The sequence below is a fragment of the Gekko japonicus genome, unplaced genomic scaffold (assembly GCF_001447785.1).
Source record: "Gekko japonicus isolate JY-2015 unplaced genomic scaffold, Gekko_japonicus_V1.1 scaffold1592, whole genome shotgun sequence".
In the NCBI taxonomy this organism is placed as follows: domain Eukaryota; kingdom Metazoa; phylum Chordata; class Lepidosauria; order Squamata; family Gekkonidae; genus Gekko; species Gekko japonicus.
Window position 1 is genome coordinate 166,178 of NW_015175406.1, and position 13,306 is coordinate 179,483.

General features: G+C 45.5%; 1 protein-coding gene across 1 annotated transcript in view; it reads left to right on the forward strand.

The window, feature by feature from the left end:
* The window catches only part of LOC107122608 (zinc finger protein 197-like), a 64,597-nt gene that overhangs the window by 8,713 nt on the left and 42,578 nt on the right, over positions 1-13,306 (forward strand). The window lies entirely within an intron of this gene.

Sequence of the window (13,306 nt, forward strand, 5' to 3'; positions counted from 1 at the left end):
AGTTTCTATAGCGCTAAAGACCTTGGGTGCTGTGAAATGATCCATGCTGGAGAGGTCTTATCAATGCTCAATGCATCAGAAAAGTTTTACTGATGTCTCCAACCTTACTGCACATGTGAAAGTCCACAGAGAGAACTCACATTCATGCACTGGTTGCTGGGGAAACTTCAGTGGGCATTCAGCTTGTAGGGCACATGATAGAAAAGAAATCATATAATGTGGAAATGTAACCACGAGGGGAAGGATTAATTCCTTCTGTCCCCAGAACAGAATTCACACTGGAGGAAAGCCATGTGTGTTAAAAACTTTGGTTGGGGCCCATGCCTTATGGCCTGTTAGAGACATCAAAAAGGACGGAAGCCATATCAGTGCTCAGACTATGGTTTGGGGGCATAGTTCAACCTTTAGAGTATGCAGGAAAATCCATTCAGCAGAGACGAAATCTATTGAAGAATTCTGACAGTGAGGAAATCTAGAAAAGGTTACCTGAAGTTCTGAGAAGTCCGGTGAAATCGACAGACTGGAAGCCCCTAAATGCTTACGATGAGAAATACTTTAGTTCTGAGCACAGCATTTACTAAGATCTGAACATTCACGTGAGAATGAAAATTTAAACCATAAGACTGGAAGGAAAACAAAGCGAGAAGGGGTTATTTGTCGTTAAGCAATGTATACCAAGGAAGGTTTGACCAGAACTGTCTGCAAACTAGGGCCAATTCCCATGTTACTTTCTTAATAAGGAAATGCCTTTCATGAAGCCCAGTTCTGCCTGTGCTGGCCTTGATAACCCTTGCCTCACCCTGAATTTTTCACAAGGATTGGAAATTCTGAATATACAATACACACGTTTGATGGTTGAAATATTTGTTGAAAAGAATGTTAAATTTAGGGATGGGCACAAACTCAAAAATTCCGATGTAGTTCAGGATAGTTCCCGAACCAAGGCAAACCAAAAATGCCCCAAACCAGCCTGTTCAGGCACCCTTTCTCCCACCCATGGCAAGCTGCGTCCAGGAGAAGGGGGGAAATCACCCAGGAAGAGTTAAATAGCTGCCAGCAATTTCAGTGGTCCATTTCACTTCCCCTTGCTTCTAAGTGGGGGGAAGTGAAACCCACTGGTGAAATGGCTGGGAGCCATTCCAGCCTAACAGCAGCCATTTCAGCAGTCTGCTTCGCTTCCCCCCACTTCGAGGTGGGGGGAAGCAAAACCAATCGGTGAAATGGCTCGCAGCCATTTAAACCTAACAGGTCAGCTGTTAGGTTTAAATGGCCCAAACAGCTGAACCAGACAAGAGTCCAGTAAATGTTCGGGGAAGGTGCCTTCCCTGAACATCAGTTCGGGGGCTCCAAACTGGGCCAAGTTCATGACGAATTTTGTCTTGTGAACCAGTTTATGTCTATCCCTAGTAAAATTTGGCCTTATCTTAAACCATTAAATTTCACTGTAGTGAATCGACTGAAAATAACTTGGATTTTAGTTCTCCCCCTCCCTTTCTAATGATATACCCTATCGGCAGTTTTCAGATTACATTCCAGGTAGCCCCTGAAGTTCCTCTGACCTAACTTTCACTGAAGTTGTAAATGTCTGTCTGCTTTGGGCTATTTCAGGCTGTAGGTGAAGGCTGACATGACGAAGTGCTTCTCCATCCATATAATCCCTTCCTCATTGAAAACTAGGATGCCCGAGGAAAGGGTTCTACCTTAGCCTGATCCCCTGAGTGCTGATTTCCTGTGCATTGGCTACATTCCTGTTTTGTGAGTCTCCCCACCTGTACTGTCGAATGGTACAGCTCCAGCACAGGTGATAACGAAGGCAGTGGGGGCTACACCTCAGAAAGGGAACTTCCTTCTTCCATTTCCCATATTCCTATGCAATATGCAGCCACAGGGGGAGAGCGAGCGAGCAGCACTTCCGTGTTCTAGAACATTCCCCATGCCCTCCGACAGTCCCCATTTTCCCGGGATAGTTCTGATATTATTACCTCTGCTGTGGCTACATCATCAACCTCCAAAACGTCCCAGTTTTGTTACACTCCTCACAACTAAATTGTCACCCACTGAAGCTTCAGCTTGTCAGCAAATCGAGTGGGGCTGCAGAAGTCACCCCTTGTCCTGCACGGTGTGTCCATCTTGCTTGTTCCTTTTCAGCCCAGCTAAGAAGACGACTATGGCCTAGGGGACTATGCAACTGGTGTGCATGCTCGACAGCCTCTTCTGGGGTTCTTGCAAGCAACAGCCGCAAGTTTTTGCGCCGTTTCCTGCTAGGATGCACCAGAGGAGTCAGGGCAACGTTGCCCATCAAAGAATCCCAGCCGGAACCTGGTCGACTGAACTGTCACCTCTGCAATATTGTCACACTATAAATAATGATGGTGATGATTTATACATTGAAGGAAGGCAAGGCTGATGCTTTGCAGGTGGACTTAAAGCTTTCCTCCCCGATATTTCACAATCATCCCTACCTCCCAGCTGGGCCTACCTTTAAAGAAAGCACAGAAGAGAAAGGGAATTAGAACAAGTAATCTCACTTCAGCAAACTGGATCTCCAACCTAGGGTTGCCGGATATGCACCTGGTAATGGGAGGGGGGCGCGATGTGATAATGTCACTTCCAGGTAAAGACCCAGAAGTGATGTCACCATGCTGAGCAACGCTCTAGGAATCCCCCCCCATCTCTATACCATAGAGATGAGGGGAATTAACTAGAGCGCCGTTCAACATGGTGATGTCAGTTTTGGGTCTTCATCAGGAACTGATGTTACTGTGTCATGCAACATCATTTTTTTGCTTCTCTCATTTTTGCTTCCAATGTTCCATGGAGTGGCAGCAGAGGCTTAGGAGCACAGGGGCGGGAGGTTGACTATTATGGTGGGCAGCCTGGCTTCCTTACTCCCACCTGTTATTGTACCATATGGGGAGGGGGAAGTAGCAGAGCAGAAAGAATGGGAACAAGTAAAAATTTTCTGGGCTCCATGAAAAAAACAAGCAATTTTAGCAGAACGGGACTCTCAGAGTCTTAACTGCGTGATACACGTCTCCTAGGTACATCCCCAGTCCAGTTGACAGATGTGTTCCAGGAGTGTTGAGTTTCTTATTTAATTTATGTACGTCATTTATAGTCCACATTTCCCGCTTGGACTCAAGGCAGATGACGCAGAATGAGTCCATACAATCGACAGGATGGGTATCCAATGAACAGTGCAATAGGATTAGGGTTGTAGAACCCATCAGAAGCCTAGAAACAGAACTGAAGCAAAGCATAAATGTTGTACATATTAGATTCCATGTCAAAAATGAAGTCAAATGAGGAGGAAGATCTATGTTTTATTTCAATTAACAGAAAAACCATTGGACCAAATAGTCCATCCAAAAATGACTACTTTCTTCTCAGCATATTCAGGAAATATGCTTCAATGAACAGGAAAACAATTAGACCAAATAACTCATCAAAAATTGACAACTTTCTCCTTTTTCTTCTTCATCTTCTTGAACATATTCTGAACATATTCAGGAAATACATGATATTTTATACATGGACTGACATTACCAAGAAAACAATATTCAAACAGCATAACTGGTTACAAAAGACAGTGGTAATTTGAGTAATAATCCTCTGATTGGCCAGATATAAAGAAACATATCTACGTCAAACTAAGTGTTTACTTAACCTAACCTAAATGATAATGGGCAAGGATTCTTCATACGAGACTAAAATCTTATCTGACCCAGACATTGAAATGTTTGCCCTAAGAACTACGGAATCATGAACTTTGTACCTATTATGTTGTCTGCTAACAATATCAGACCTACAAGAGGAAAGCCATCTATATAACAGGCCTTTCTAACATCCTAATAAAATATTACTTAAAGAATAAATCTATAAAAACCAGAGAAATATGAATATGAACAATAAAGAAGGAAAAAACTTATATATAAAAATCTTTATATTCCCATTCATACTACATAAACCTGCATCTTAACACAACACACTAAACGATGCAGAAATCACATAGCAGGATCCTAGTTTCAGAAAGCTCTACGCAAGACATTAAGTGATGCAAAAATTACATAGTAGAGTCCTAACTTCTGTAAGGTAACCATAGACCACAGCCTCTAATAATTTATCTAATTTTGTGAATCATTTAGTACAGTGCAAGTCTATCGTTTGTGTAGAAAAGCCACCTTGAATAATTCAGTTTTGCATAGTTTGCAGAAAGCCAGGAGAGTGGGGGGGGGGGGCCTTCCTGACCTCCTTGGGCAGGCTGTTCCATAAGGTGGGGGTCACGTATGTGCCTGTGGGTCCAATTTGAAAGTGGACGATGGTCAGAGGGGGCTTAAACTCCGCCCCTCCATGCAGTTTTCCATTGCGGAATCTGACTCTTTTCTGTACACATTAAGGTAGTTCCAGGTATACATTAAGTTTCCCTATTGGGACAAATGGCATGTCTCTGGTGCCATTCTGAGTTAGGACAATGGTATGATGTAGGCAGGCTTAAGCCCCCCCCCCCAAGTCCCAGTCCGAATCAGGGTTGCTCTGTCTTTGGGAAGCATGGAAATCCCCGACCACATCTGTCAATCTGACCCAGGGACCTACCAGGGAAAAGTGTATTGTGTAGGCCTTCAGTGGTAGAGTCCCTGCTTTTCTTACAGAAGGTTCCGGGTTCAGTCCCTGGCACCTCCTGCTAGTAGGAGGGAAAGACCTCTGTGTGTCTGTTGTGAGGTGTTCAAAGAAAAATTGGGTAACAGAATGCCAACCCTTTTAAATGAATTCTGTACAAGAATGGCTGGGAAGTGGGACTCCAGGTAGTGGAGGGTAGCTGTTCTCAAGGAGAAGCAGTGTATTTTTTAAACAACGTCCACAAAAAAAGATTTGTGTGCGCCACAGAGGCCGAGTTTGTCGCTACGAATGGTATGTATGAGCTGCAGGGCCTTATCATAAAATTGATGGTGATTATGCTTACAAAGTCTTCCTCTATTCGTCAATATATTTTTTGGGAAAAGAACATGAAGAGATGTTTCGATTTTATGTTGCTAAATTGGCCTCGTTTGATTTTTTTGTTGGACGTTTTGAAGACGTTTCAGCTTATGACCTGGTTGTAAATGAAACTTTGGAAGTGTATCGATGCCTACGCCTATAATATCTTAAAAACTTGGAATCCATGACTTTAGGCCTGATCTTCGCTAGGTTTGCTCAGAAGTAAATAACACTGGGTTTTGCTGGGTGCAAGGCTTCCGCCGAAGGGGCTACGATCCTGCTGTAAGAACAAGCCCCGTTGAACTCGTTTCAAGGTAACTTTGCATCAGCCAGGTTACAAGCCTAAGCACACTTGCTTATGGCCATGCTGTGTTTTTCTGTGTGTTTGGGGAGAACCAACTTACCCCCTCTCTGCCCCTATGTTCCACGTCTCTAAACTGGATAAATGTTTTTTCTGGAATGTTAGTCTGCATACTTGATTCCCTAACATTATTCTTGCTTTCGGTCTGTCTGTCTGTCTCTTTCTCTCTCTATGTATGTGCATATATGTATATATATATATGTATATGTAACCTCAACTGAAGTCTGTGGATTTGGCTTCCTTTCTCTTATCTCTTCTGCATGCACTTTATTACTTCCTGCTTTGCACTACGCTGTGAACCCTGGGCCCTCCATCGTCCTCCAGTCATACCCTCAGCCTTCTCCCCAGCGCCCACCTTTTTTCTGCCTCTAGACCCATCCAGGTAGCGGAGCATACAAGCGTGCCTGATTTCATCTGCGCAGTCATGGGCACTGGGCACGCACGCTCCAGGATTCGGTAACGTTCTGGGTTTCCTAGGAGACATGCAGCTGTTCCTTGGCAGATGACTCAGTGCAGGGAGGAGGTCTGGAAACCACCGTCTTGGACGACTGTCGAAGAACCTGCCTCCTGCCAGATGGTCACAAGCCACCTTTACTTTGGTTACGGATACTTTCTTAGTCCTCATCAATGTATTTTCAGTGCTGCATTTCTTTGTTATGTGTGGGATAGACAGGGCGATTTTGGGGCAGGAATCCACAGGAACGGAGTTCCGGCTGGCTCCTGAGTTGGCCACGCCCAGCAGGAACTCATTAGCATAACAGGCCACACCCAACAGCAGAAACTCATTAGGATTGGCTACATTAGGGGTGTGTGGCCTAACATGCAAAGGAGTTCCTGCTACAAAAAAAGCCCTGGGTTTTGACAACAAAGTAAACAGAATAAGAAACAAAAGGTGGGTGTGGCTGGATGACCACACTTCTGGTAACATGTGGTGTGTGGCCTAATATGCCAATGAGCTGTGCTATCAGGGGTGTGGCCTAATATGCTAATGTATTTCTGCTGTTGGGTGTGGCTTATTATGCTAATGAGTTCCTGCTGGGCTTTTTCTACAAAAATAGCCCTGGAGAGTTGCCACTTGCTTGTGGCAGGAGTCCCCTCACTGATGGGCCCGTGTCCACGGAGCTCCCTCAGTAGAGTGGTGGCCAAGAAACAATGCTGTAGGGTGTCCTTGAAACTCTATGGTCTTACTCTGTGGTTAAATCTGGACGTGAGATCACACCGCCGCTCAGTGCTTTTCCCTCCCTGTGCACTGCCTCTAGGCCAGAGGCCCTAGTGTGGGAAGGTTACTCTCAGGTGTTTGGTTAACAGCTGCGATCCTGCTGAGTTCAGGGCTATTTTTGGGCAGGAACGCACAGGAACGGAGTTAGTTGGCCACGCCCAGCAGAATCTCATTAGCATTATAGGCCACACCCAACAGGAACGCATTAGGATTGGCTACGTTAGGGGTGTGTGGCCTAACATGCAAAGGAGTTCCTGCTACAAAAAAAAGCCCTGGGTTTAGACAACAAACAAGGTAAACAGAATAAGAAGCAAAAGGTGGGTGTGGCTGGATGACCACACTTCTGGTAATGGGGGTGTGGCCTAATGTGCTAATGAGTGGTGCAGTCAGGGGTGTGGCCCAATATGCTAATGAGTTTCTGCTGTTGGGTGTGGCCTATTATGCTAATGAGTTCCTGCTGGGCTTTTTCTACAAAAAGAGCCCTGGCTGAGTTATTCTTAAAACAAAAACTTCCAGCTCTCTACCCCTCAAGATGTGGTTCGGCCTTGGCATTTTGGAATAACAGAAGAGGGAGCTCTGGCTGGGGACCCATAGGTGGCCAATTCTGGGTTGGGAAATACCTGCAGATTCTGGGGAGTGGAGCCAGGGAGGGTGGGGCTTAGGGAGGGGCGGAACAAACGCCAGAGAGTCCACCTTCCATAACTTTTTAAAAATTCATCAAGCACTATGTGGAAGGATAGATTCAAAACCAGAATCCTCTCATGCTGCACCATTCAAACCCAGGTTTAGTTTAGAAGGTTCCTGCTCTCCTAATGCCAAATCTTAATAGTCCGGGCCCTTGTGCTGTAATACTAGAAGGCTGAAGTACAAGGTATTTATCATTTATCCCCATGCTGCTTAGTATATTCCCACTTAATATTGTGACGTAGCCTAGCTGTCTACCTCAGCAAGGAAGATTTTTTTCTCTCTCTCAGATGACAACAACCTAGTATGCGAAAGGTGCACTTGCCCAGCTTCAAGGCCACTGATGCCAACTCTGGGTTGGGATATTCCTGGATATTTGGGGGTGGAGCCTGGAGACGGCAGGGTTTGAGGAGGGGAAGGACCTGAGTGGGATATAATGCTAATAGGGTTGTTGCCAGCCTCCAGGTGGGGCCTGGGGATCTCCCGCTTTTACAACTGATCCCCAGCCGACAGAAATCAGCTCCCCTGGAGAAAATGGCTACTTTGAAGGGTGAACTCTGTGGCATTGTACTATGCTGAGGCCCCTCCCCTCTCCAAACCACACCTTCTCCTGGCTCCACCCCCAAAGTCTCCAGGTATTTTCCAACCCAGACTTGGCAGCCCTAAATGCTATAGTATTCACCCTCTAGGGCAGCCCTTTTCTCCAGGGAAACCGATCTCTGCAGTTTGGAGTTTTGTTGGAATTCTGAGAAATCTCCAGGCCTCATCTGGCACTTGGCAAACCTAATTCCCTCAGATGTCACAAAAAGAAACCTCTGTTTGTGATAGGCACATCACGCATGGCTTCTTTGTTGTCCCTTTTGTGGAGAGGGGCATGGTTGAAAATGTCTTGGAATTCTAAACCCCAGTTTGGAATCTTTTTTGGGGAAGGGGCGAAAACAAAACCTCTAGTTTGGTCAGGCACACCACATTCGGATGTTGTGGCAAATTGGAATTTGACTCGCTGGCTTCCCAAACCAGAAAGCTTTTAATTGCACTCTGTGTATAAGGGAAGGAGGGAGGAGGAAGTGCGCAGACATTGGCAAACAAAGTTTGCTGTGATGGGTGAATGTGTGCTCTTCAGTTTATCATGGCCTCTGTCTCCAAAACAGCTCCTCACAGATGCTCAGCACTTCTGGTTTCTAGGACTCTGGCTTCAGGGATGGTCTCTTCACAAACATCTTTCCCCCCTGGAGACACACAAGGCACTCTAGCTTTCTTCTTACAATATGTTTTGCGCAGAAAAGGAAAAACTGATTGAGCATTATAAATGCTGAGAAATATTTGAGGGACATTTATCACGGCCCAGTGTGGAATCATGCTGCACATACGTCAAACTTCGTAGCAGGCATAGAGCTTTGCACTGTGAGAGTTTTTCAGTGTACTTTTTAACAACAAAGCCTTCCAATGTCTCTAGTCCTCAAGGGTGTAAATGAAAGTTGAAAGCATGAGAGTAACAGTGGCTAAAAACAGAACAATTCCCAGTTCAACTCTTCCTGCTGCTGCACTTTAAACCAAGCTTCACTTTAGGCCTGTTATCCTCTGTTCACTCAAGGGATGCTTGTGAAGTCCCCCCCCTCCCCGTTTTCTCCCCACAGTGAAAGACATTTTCAAAGAAACTGTAATACAGAATGAAAAATATATCCTCTATTAATAATTAAAGATTGCCTTTCCTTCTGACAGATTGGTCGCTTCTCTTTATTAAACTGCAAGTCACCTTGCTCTTCTCATAATAGTTCAACGAACAAATTGTGTGGCTTGAATAATACACACATTTAAGGGATTGAGTGGATAAAATACAAAATGACTCATTGTGATTGTGAGCATAGGTATAACCTTCTAAGGCCATTGACTTCCACCAGCTTCTTGGGATTCTACTGTAAAAGTTTTTTAAACTTGTTGATGGTCCTAGAATTAATAATTTTAATTAATAATTTCCATGACCTCCATGTCTTCCTTCTACCGTGATCTAATTTTCTGGCAATTCCAAAAATCCAAAAAGCTGGTATTCCCCCCCCCCCCATCCCTGCTCCTTGTATGTATTTTACGTCAGCTTCCTAATATACAAACAAGGGAGTAGCCAAGACAAAAAAGTCTGTCTCTTCATTATTTTCCTCAGTTTAAACATAAAAATGATGCCTGCAGAATGACAGGCATTCTGCATGCGCACAGAGGAGCTGCTTCCTTAAAACAGAAATGGGTTCCTTTTACAGAGAAAAGGCAGTCTGTACATTCTTAGAGGCTATTTACCCCCATTTTACAAAAAGATCTCAAAGATTGCACATATTTGGAAGTGTTCAAACAAGTACCTGACTGCTTTGCAGGGGGAAAGAACCCTGTACGTTGAACACAAAGGACTGACAAATGAAGTTCAGCTAACCTAGGGTTACCATATTTTGATAAGCCAAAAAGAGAGATCTTTCCCGACTGATGACTTCAAACAAGCGATCACTATGACAAATCTCAAATGTCGCTGCTATTTAAGCTGTGGTAACTGCTACTAACCAGGAATATTCCGAACCTTCTAACCCCCAAAGAGGACATTTTCATCCGTTTTTTAAAAAGAGCCCCAAAGAGGACGGATGCCGGGGGGTGGGGTGGGGGGGGAGAGAAGACATCTGGTAGCCCTAGCCAACGAGCAAGAGGGCTTGCAATGGTTAAATCCATCGAGCTCACATGTTGAGTCCTAGAGAGACCAAAGAAAAAATGTGAGAAAGGATGTCTGATAGAAGAGCCAGGGAAGCCCCTTCCCTTCCTTTCCACTGGTCGGAAAAAGGCTTTCCTTTTCATTTGATTTGCATGGTCAAGCCCCGCTGGGAGAGGTGAGTGAAAGGCGGGGGTGTGGGTGTGTCTGGCCACAGGAGGGGGAGCAATGGCAGAAGGGGCAAAGGCATCCCGGGCTGCAAAAGGAACTCTGAACCAGGGAGGGCCAGATTGGGGGGTGGGAAGAACCTTCAGATTTTTTTTCTCCCCACACAGGAACCGCTTTCCCATTCAAATCAACCCAGTCTGTATTGTCCAGAGACAAGGTTGCCAACCTCCACGTGGGGCCTGGATATAGCCTAGAATTACAACTGAACTCCAGATGACAGAGATCTGCCGCCCTGAAGAAAAGGGCTGCTTTGGAGGGTGGACCTCTATGGCATTATACCTGGCTGAGGTCCCTCCCCTCCCCAAACCCCGCCCTCCCCAGGCTCCACCCCCCCCAAATTTCCAGGATTTTCCCAACCCTAAATAAGCCTGTCTCTTTTTTCTGCTTCCTGTCCAGAAAAATCAAATGTTCCTGCTTTTTTGGGGGGGAGGGGGGTAGACGTTGTGGAAGGTATCTCCATTTTAAGCGCTGACTGAGTGTTGACATGTGCAAAGAGAGCTTTCTACCCTTGCCAGGTCTTGCCCAGGGTGGGTGAGTGGTGTACATCTGAATGCTTGGCTCAACCACCTGTGGCCCTGCCCCTAGTGGAGAGGGCAGTCAGTTCAGCAGCAGATACCTGGCCAGGAAGGAAGAAGCTAACAGTGACTTCACTGCATCATTCCAAATATCTGCCAGGCCAGCCCATCATCTTGTTCCTCACAAAGGCTGACCAGTCACTTCCCATGAGCCTGCAAGTAGAAATAAAGACAATCCTCCAGATACTGGTACTCAGAAGGTTTTGGCAAGGGACTGGAATGCTTCGAACGGGGGTCCCCAACCGTTTTGAGCCTGTGGGCACCTTTGGCATTCTGACATAATGTGGCGGGTACAGCCACAAAATGGCCACCGCGGCTTACCTTCAGTCACCCAGTGAGGATCTTTGCGCTGTGGTGGCAGCTGCTTTTTAAAAAAAGAAATCTGCACAGCCAGTCAAACCTCCAGGGGCCAATAAGAAACCTTGGCGGTCAAAAACCTGGCCTCACCTGCTTTTTAAAAACACTTGGCAGGCACCAGGTAAGGTGGCATGGCGCCCACGGGCAACGCAGTTGGGACCCCAGACTTAGAACATAGGAGTTCAGGGGAAGATGGGCTTTGTTTACAGTGTCATGGACTGATAACGGGTGTTTTTTCTCCTTTTGTGTTCTTTGAAACGTTGTAATAAGTGATCCTTTTGTATTTTTCCTCCTTATTTTCTTAACAACATTTTTTTAAAAAAAGAACATAACAGGAGCCCTGTCGGATCAGACCAATGGCCCCTTTGTCCAATTATCCTGTTGCACACAGTGGCTAATCGGAGTCCTTTGCCGCTCCCGCGTCCAAAGAAGGCCAACAAGCAAGGTGCGGGTGTTGAAGCTTTGTTCATGTCCTCTGGCACTGGTCTTCAAAGTTTTATTGCCTCTGAACATGGAGGCTCCATTTAACCATTGATAGACCTCTCTTCCATTAAAGTGGCCAATCCCTTTTTAAAGCCAGCATAAGTAGCCTTTACATCCTTTTGCAGTGACTGCTGTAGGCTGATTACCTAGGGTTGCCAGCAACCGATCTCCAGATGACAGAAATCAGTTCCCATGGAGAAAATGGCAGCCTTAGAGGGTGGACTCTATGGCATTATACCCTGTTGAGGTTGCTCCCTTTCCCAAACCCCACCCTCCCCTGGCTCCGCCTCCGAATCTCTAGGTTTCTCCCAACTCAGAGTTGGCAACCCTACGAATTATCCCTTCGGCAAAGAAGGATTTCAGCTATGGATCTCATCCCCATCAGTTTTCTTATTTGGGTGTTCCCTGGTTCTAATATTAAGAGGAAAGAGAAAAAAATTCTGTCCACTTTTCCCATGCCAAGCATAGTTTAATACCACGTCCAGTGTTCCCTCTAAGCTGAGTTAGTGTGAGCCAGCTCACAGTTTTTTAGCCTCCGGCTCACACATTTTTGTCTTGGCTCAGGAAGGATGGCTCCAGAGCAAGCTAATTTATGCAGTAGCCAAATCGCTCGCTCACAGCTTTAATGCCAGTCGCTCACAAAGTAGAATTTTTGCTCACAAGACCCCACAGCTTAGAGGGAACATTGACCACGTCTGTCAGTTTTTAGTTATCTTTCCCTCTAAACTAAGAAGCCCCAAATGGTGCTGGATGTCTGTCGATCTACAGCTATTGCCCAAGAGCAACCTGATTAATTACGGGGCTCCACTTTTGAGAAAGGGCACTGCTGCATTCAGTTTACCAACACATCCCGTTTAACATTCCAGTGCAGTTCAGTTGTTTGTTTCCCAGCCTGCTGCCACCGAGTGCATAATGCTGAGGATCCAGCCATGATAGCTGGTATTTATTTCTGTAATAACTTTTAAAAAAATTGTAAGCTGCCTTGAGTCAGAATCTGAAAAGTCAACATAGAAATATTCCAAATTAACCAATCAATTAAGAACATAAGGAGAGCCCTGCAGGATCAGACCAGTGGTCCACCTAGTCCAGCATCCTGCCTCACACAGTGGCCAGCCAGTTCCTCTGGAGGGCCAGCAAGAGGGCGTGGAGGCCGAGGCCTTTCCCTGATGCTGCCTCCTGGCTCTGGGATTCAGGGGATTAGTCCCTCTGAATGGGGAGGTTCCCCCTCAGTCACGATGGCTAGACTTATCCTCCATAAATCTGTCTGATCCCCTTTTAAAACTGTTTATTCCTGTGGCCATTACATCCTCTGGCGGCAAATTCCACATTTTAATCACTCTCTGTGTAAATTGGTATTTCCTTTTGTCCATCCTGAACCTACTGCCCATCAGGTTCATTGGATGCCCTCCATTTCTGGTATTTTGGGAGAGGGAGAAAAATTTCTCTTTGTCAACTCTCTCCACCCCATAATAATTTTATAAAGCTCTCTCATGTCTCCCCTTAGTTGTCTCTTTTCTAAACCGAAAAGTCCCAGACTCTTCAGCCTTTCCTCAGAGGGAAGGGGCTCCAATCTTCTCATTACTCTGGTTGCCCTCCTCTGTACTTTTCCCAGCTCTGCAAGGTCCTTTTTGAGATATAGTGACTAGAGATGTAAAATTTCCGGAAATTTTGAAGCTCGGGAAAAAAACCGTTTTGTTTTTTTTTCCGGGGAAAATGGACATTTTCGGAAAAATTGAAAAAAA